Source organism: Culex pipiens, chromosome 3 (assembly GCF_016801865.2).
Source record: "Culex pipiens pallens isolate TS chromosome 3, TS_CPP_V2, whole genome shotgun sequence".
Taxonomy (NCBI): Eukaryota; Metazoa; Arthropoda; class Insecta; order Diptera; family Culicidae; genus Culex; species Culex pipiens.
Genome location: NC_068939.1, coordinates 180,344,693 through 180,352,481, shown reverse-complemented (window position 1 = coordinate 180,352,481; position 7,789 = coordinate 180,344,693). Strand labels below are relative to the sequence as shown.

The window sequence follows — 7,789 nt, the reverse complement described above, 5'->3', positions numbered from 1 at the left end:
ATGACCCTTCTGGGTCAATGTAGATTCGAAAAGAACATTAAATTTCCCTTAAAATTACATGTTCCAAAAAATTTTACAGTCGAGTAACGGAAAATGGGAGAATTTATAAAACTTTTTTAGTGTTTTTTTCGATGAAAAATACGTTTTTTCGGAACACCAAATTTCTATCTCATCACCGTTTCAGGCTGCAAATTATTGAAAAACACCCTAAGGGTTATTCACTTCGAGTATACCGCATACTGTGTACGGCCGCATACCATACGCGCATAATACTGGCATGGTATGGTCAACTTTTTGATACGATTTATATCAGTGTAGTTGTCAAAATCGTTCAAAATAGTAAACAAGGCTAAATTCTAAGCTAGATTGCACTCGACACCAGTTTTATCGGCAATTTGAAAATTAAATTGTGGAAAAAACATCATCATTTGACGATTTTTTCATTGAATTTGTTGTGGGTGGTTGCTGGAGTTGGGGGAAGTCAAGTCGCTCCGTGATTGGCAAGTTTTGAGCTCGGATTCGACAAATATAAGTACGGATTTGGAGTCATCAAAAAGTTTGGTTTGGAGTTGCTCTTTTTGCTCGAGCAGGGGCTGGGTTTTGTCCATGAGAGTGATGAGATTCTTCCGGGAGGGTGGCTTCGAGGTCGGTATTGTTAGATTCCTCTGACGAGATTTTCCTTTTTGAGCGCTTCAAACTTTTCGTCGTTTTGGCGAGGATCTACAAAGCTGGATCCCGTTCCTGATCCAGCTCGACGATCTTCTTTAAGTTTAAGCAACCAGACACTTCCTCAAAGTGACCTTCCGGTACAACGAATTACCTCGCGACGCAGTCCGCGCCACGACAACTCCGTGTTGGGAACCACATCAAACGAACCGTCTTTTCGGTCAAGAATCTGCCCCAACGGTACAGTTCTATGTATTTGGATGCTTCGACGAACTGTGCAACAGCATCTTGCCAATAGGATTTCCGTTCCCCAGCCAACATAATATTTATGAATTTAATCAGTAGATACTTGTCAAAATGTAAATAAAAATAGACAAAACCCTAAACAACCACTTTTATTACAAAAAAGAAAACAATTTCGAAATCTAACCGAATGGGCAACAATAAATAACGATTAATGGAGACGGTGTCCTTTGTTCAACGGAATGTAGCGGAATCAACCAGCGGCATCGTGCTCGTCACATTGGGCCAGATGAGTAGTAGCGGAAACGTTGCCGCCATTGCCGGTCCAGTTGGTGTGCACAAACTTTGCTTCTTGCCAAGCAGCTCGTACGTATGCGCCCCAAGGTAGTCCCGCTGGGCCTGCAGCAGATTCGCGGACAGTCGCTCCGAGAGGTAGCCATCGAAGAAGCTCAGCGCGGCGGACATGACCGGCACTGGGACGACCTTACACCATCACTGCTGGTTCTTCACGATGGCGTTCTTGAAGAAGTTGTCCAGCAGCAGATGCGACATCGCCGGATTGCGCACGAACGAGTTGCGAATGTTTTCGAGGAAGACACTGCGGATGATGCAACCTCCACGCCACATCAACGCGATTCCATCGAAGTCCAGGTTCCACTTGTACTCGTTGACGGCCTTGCGGAGCAGCATAAAGCCATTGCCGTACGAGACGATGTTGGCACAGTACACGGCGCTGCGGATGTGCGTGAGGAACGTATTACGGTCGGCAACGTTTAGTTTGGGGAACGGCCCGGCGAGTTGCTTGCTAGCCTTGGCACGTTCCGGACAGGCAACGCGCGAAGACGGCCTCGCCGATCACCGTAACCGAACGCCCTGGTGCAGAGCAACGATCGCCGTCCACTTGCCGATTCCCTTCTGGCCAGCCGTGTCCCGAATACGCTCCATCAACCAGCAAAGCAAACTTAACCTAACAATAAAAACAACTGCACCAGAGTTTGACGTTGAAAAATGTCAAAAGTTCCCACACTGAAATAAATCTTCGTAATAATGATTAATACTGAGGTCCATACCATACGCACGATATCGAGTATGATACTGACTACATACACACTCTATACACACCTCAGTATCAGAAGTGATTTGCCCTTAGAAAACACCTCTTTTTTCGCATGTTAAAAAATGGAAGGGGTCGTACCGCCCATCCGTCACGAGATATCAAAAAACGGACCTCGGATTCGTGATCAGGGACAAAAGTTACCCCTTAGGACAAAGTTTCACGCAAATCGAAGAGGGGTCGGGGCAACTTTTGCCGATTTCGTGTGAGTTGGTAGAGAATTACCCAGATATTTTGGAAACTAATGATTGCCAAACAACTGGACAGGTTTATACCCGACCAGACGGAAATAACGTGGGAATAACATTTTTTGATATTTGAAAATACTAGGCCAATAACATTTTATGTAATTTATAACAAGATTTGTTATTCGTCGTTATTATTTTTTTTTGTTTTTGGATTTTTATTCTAATAACAAACTAATAACATTTTGAGTTATTCTTCGAACAAATCTTTGTTATTTTTTTTGTTATTTTAACAACTAATCCGATCATCCCAATAACAGTTGGAGGTATTATTCCATAACAAAAAATGTTATCCCAAAGTTGTTTAGGCTTTCAATTTTTAAAAATAGTTTTCAACCTTGTCCATCTCTGATTTGATTGATTTGAATTCGTAAAGCAGAGAAAATTCCCTATAATTAGCTTTTTAAGCATTGTTGATCAGACCTCTGGTTGCTGCGAAATGTCCTTGCCTTGCAATGGTTTTCTAGTTCTATTCACTTGACCCTCAATAATCAATCGATGATAACTTGAAAACTATTGATCAGATTTTAAATGTTAAAATGTGAAACTTTTGTGAAATTTCGTCAACTAAAAAATGTAAGTCATGAGTTTGAAAATCTGATTAATTTGTTTTTGAGGGAGTTGAGAAATTGTGAAACTTGTGTTAAGTTTCACTTTTTTACATTGAAAATCTGATGGGTGGTTTCCAAGATTTCATCGATTGAAAAACATCTTTTTTGGCACAACCCCGCAGTTTTGACTTTTCGTGAAAATTGTAAAATAATCAATGCGGGAGAAAAATAACTAATGTGGATTCGATTGACACAATCAATTTTTAATTTCAATTTATTTATTTTTTGATGAAGCATTGTGAAAATAAATGTCTGCTGCGCAGTTTTTTCAAACTGTTTCTTTAACAATATATGAATCAATTGAATTCATCATCGAGTGGACGCAATACTTGAATAATTTTTGAAAAGAGAACATATTTTAAAATCATACATTTGGTTGCTTGTGCAATCTTATGTCCCGTCTGCTGGAAAAATACTTGAATGTGTCGAAAGATAGCTCTTGAATGACGAACTGTTTAAATTGAATTGATGAATTATTTAAATTCAACCGATTTTCGAAGTTAGTACATGTTTGAGATAAATATTACTAAAAATTTAAATTTGCTTCGAAAGATAAAGTTGAAACATGATTCCACTTAGTTATCTCTTTCCATGAAGAAAAAAAAAAACTTCAAAATCATAGAAATTCACCAAACCACTCCGTATTAGTTCTGCATCGCTTGGTTTCTTTTGAAGCACCTCCTCCAAAACTGTAACTCTGTCCCGTGGCGCAAAAGTTCATACATCATTTCGGAAAGCTTCCCTTACAAGCTTCAAAGATCTGAGCAGCAGCAGAAAAAAAAACTGAGGGAAGCTCCACTGCCTTTGAACAAAACAACAACAGCAAAAAAAAAGAAGTGAGAGCGAAAAAGACCGTTTCCGCATCGGAAAATTTATGCACCCGGTTGAGGCGCCCTCGCCACAACATGAAAAGAAACACACACACCATCGAGGGGAACGACAGTTTTCCACGCGGGTTCGGAACTCCGTCTTATTAAAAGTTGCGCTCATAAGTTCATGTATGCAATGCAACGTCCTCGTCCTGGTGGTTGGTGGTCGACCGACGACGAAGAGGCAAAGTCGACTCTGTCGAGTCGGAAGGAAGTCGCTGCTGTTGACAGGAAACAAAGTGATGAAAAGCGACTCCCCCTTTGGCCGTAAATTTTATGAAAAGCGAGCAAAAAAAAAAAGAGGCACGCGGGGTGAGGTAAAACCAGGGTGTGAACGAAAGAGGTGCTACTTATATTATATTTAACGAGAAAGGAAGAAAAACGTGTTGTGATTAGAGCTTTTTGTTTCTCGTTACATGGAAAACTTGAAGGTTTTTTTTTCCGTAGGAGCAAGCTTACTGGAATATCAAACTGTGGAAATTGAGTATTTGAATAGAAATCATAATTTAAGATTTAGATACTATCTTCAGCATCAAAACAAATAAACAAAACAAACTTTCTTTGGAGATTCGAAGCGTTAAAAAAAAACATCTAATTAATCCATCGATCACTCAGCGAGTAACCAATCAATCAATCAATCAACCCACCAAACGACGCTCATCCCCATAAATCAACATTTTCGCTCGCCTTTGACTTTCTGCCTTCGTGACGCAACGCAGGCCCAATTCAGGTCTATGTGAGTGAAACCGTTAGTATGTGTGCTTTTCGATGGTGTTGTTTTGTTCCTCCAAGCAATTTTGGGTTGTTTTTTTTTTGGGAGAGAGTACACAAAAACAGGTACAAAGTTTTCACGCTTTTTTGGCGATCTGCTGAAAAACGAATGTTTCCGTTTTTTGCACCCACTTGCTATCGATTTTCACACTCTCTTTTACACGAACAAACATGTATGATTCTGGGAGAAGAAAAAAAAAACGAGTGGCAATCTATCAGCCTGAAGCACGAGACGTCTGATTGAGGGACCGATTGATGTCAAAGAGATGTCTGTCTGTCTTCTTGGCCGGCCTGAAGCGATTTTTTTTGTGTTGTACACTAGAGCAAGATGTGCATATTTTAATTTGAATTGAATCATTTTCTCTCTTTGTTAGGGAAAAATAAACAAAACATACAATGTTTCAAGTAACTAAAATAGTAGTTTATGCAACAAGTTGCATAAAGAGGATTTTTTCAGCACGAGTCGTACGTTTATCCAACGAGGTTCACCGAGTTGGATAAATACGAAGAGTGCTGAAAAAATCAACTTTTCAGCACTCATTTCAGTGCTGAAAAGTAGAACTTTTCAGCATTTATTTTGAAAAGTGTTGCTATTCGATTCTGTTATTTTTGGTACAGAAAAGTAGGCTATTTCGTCGTTCAAGAATGATAGGAAAAGTAAGTTGTTTCACGACGGAATTGCAAAAAATAATTTTATTGATCAAATTAGATAGGTTTAAGTTGGTTAACGATTTTTAATCAAATATCCGATGGTTTGTATGGGACTTCAAATAATCGAATCACGCACACTTATTTTTTCGTATTTATTGATTTTCTTATTTCTAACATCAAAATCGAGTTCTGCGACCCTATTTTAGTCAAATTTGAATAGTTGATTGTCTATAATAAATGACCCGAAAGTGACCTAACTTTGTTTATTTTTAAGTGTCAGAGAAGCATTCATCTCCGCAATAATAGGTCGAATCAAGTCATCAGCTGTCAATTTTATTTAAAATTTACCATTAGCAAAGCATAGCATACACAGCAAAAAATCCTGCTGCTGGTGAAAATCCTGGGGGTAAAATAATTTTTTTGTATTATTACACTCTGAAATATGTAGCCCATCAGTATGGGAAACCTACTTGACCAAAATGTTTTTAATAGGGTTGTCAGATCTTCAAAATTAATGGCTCGTTAGAAAGATCACTTGATTACCCTTTAGCCTAGAAATTATACTATTTAAAGTTTATGTCCCCTCATTTTGATAGTGGTCTAAAATTAAAATCTAATACTCAAGCTTAATTTTCAATAAACTTAATAAAATTTAGTATTTCCAAAACTGTTGGGTTTTTTATGGGTGATGTGTTATCATTCTGAGATTAAATATCGTTTCAGTTTTCAAAAGAACACAATGCCCATTATAATCTCCTGTAGTAATTTGTTGTTTGCTATCTAATAAATAACAAAAATCGTTAAAATCGAAAGTATAGTGTTTCAATATCTGGTCCTTTTCCAACTTATATAATTTCAGTGATTTTTTTGTTTAACCTGAAATATGTTTTAGTTTGCTTGAGAAAGGTTAGAACAGTGACACTCTTGCCGTCTCTGAAAATTAAATTTTATTTGTAAAACGTTGTTTAGAAATTTTTGTTCAATGCCAAAAGAAAATTAGGGATTTAAAAAATTTAATAATGGTTTAAATCTATTTCAAAATTGTAAATTAGTAATTTGAATTAATTCGTATCATCGAGTTTGTACTGTTTTAATAAATTGTCAATCCTAATGAGGCCATTGCAAAATTTCATTTCATGTTTTGTCTTTCCACCTTCAAAATTTCCTAATCTAATCTAATCTAATCTAATCTAATCTAACACAAACGCAGCCAGTCCGATGAAAGCATGCTGGAAAGTCTTGTGATTAGATTACGCCCCAAGCACTTTTCTTGTCAGTATTAATAATTGTAATACATCCGAGAACTCCCGAAAATGTATTACAAAAATTAAAGCGGCCAGCCCTACTACGTTGTGTTTACCGCAGAGAGGATTCTGAGAACGGATCACATTTCACAGAATCTACAGGGGAGGAAGGATGCGTGGACATACCGTACCAAACGCTCCGATTAATAGTTTCAATTTGCTGTGTGGAGTGTGTTTAGTGTATTATGCAGTGTGTATGCTGAAAGGAAAATTGATTAATAGCATGAAATATGGCATATAATGTTATCATATAAGTAATACAATATTAATTATAAAATATGGTTTAAAACAATAGAATGATAAAGAAAAGATTACTGAGCGGATTCGCTAATTACAAGGACTGACAGCTATCATAAGCTTCAAAATAGTGCTCGGAAAATGATAAACAAAGGGGTTGAAATACAAACATCAGTTCGAAAACTGATGTAGACGTTTGAATACTTTTAACACGAAATCGTTCGATCTAGCGAGCATTCGCATAAGCGAAATTCATATGAGCGAATCCGCTCTGCGTAATTGAAATATAATTGTAAAAATTATTATGATATGGAAGAAAATAAAAAAAAATGAAGCCGTTTGGCCACACTGTGATGGCACTCATTGCTGAAGCAGGCTACAGTAGAGGCCCGTGTGACAGGTAACTCAGTTACTCAGTTCACGTGCTGCTCTCATTGCGGCTCTCTCTTCAATTCGGAACAAACTCACCGGGAGATGGGAAATACTGGTTCAACATTGTTGAACCACGTCGCGTAGTCTTGCAGCTCCTCGCAAACATCGCACCTTTCAATAATTTGAACTTTCGCGATTACTTTTCCTACACACAACACTTTTTCAGTCAACTGCATATCCAAGTAGGCACTGACATTACACTCCCGCTCTCTTTGCCGATACTCAACCGAAGCTTTCAAAACTCTTATGAGTGCTTTTCCTCCAACTTTATGCTGCGCTCACTATTTTATGCTGTCGGCTGCCGAGCCGGTCTCGTTGCTGAGACTCACTCAACATAGCTTCACCTACTCTCTTCTTGATATTTTCACAAGACCACAATAAAAATTTAAACGGCACATACTCACTGGACCACTGTTAGCCGTTTCAATCTTTCTGTTTACCGTCATCTGGACACAACAATCTGTTTGCTTCGGCGCTGCATCACCGAAGTTTCGCAAACACACACCTCCCTCCCACCCCAACACTCCGTTGAAGCTAGTCGCTCAGCGTCGAACACTACAATTACTCCTCTCTCAGCTAAATTTGGCTCTCTGATTTTTTCCCCGTTCAATCGTACAAACGTCAAAATCCAAAATGTTCCGGACTT

The 7,789-nt window shown here is 38.4% G+C and overlaps 1 pseudogene; it reads right to left on the bottom strand.

Annotated features, from left to right (window-relative positions):
* Positions 1–256: 256 nt before the first annotated feature.
* LOC120421437 (6-phosphogluconate dehydrogenase, decarboxylating-like) lies at positions 257–2,056 on the bottom strand (annotated as a pseudogene).
* Positions 2,057–7,789: the final 5,733 nt, after the last annotated feature.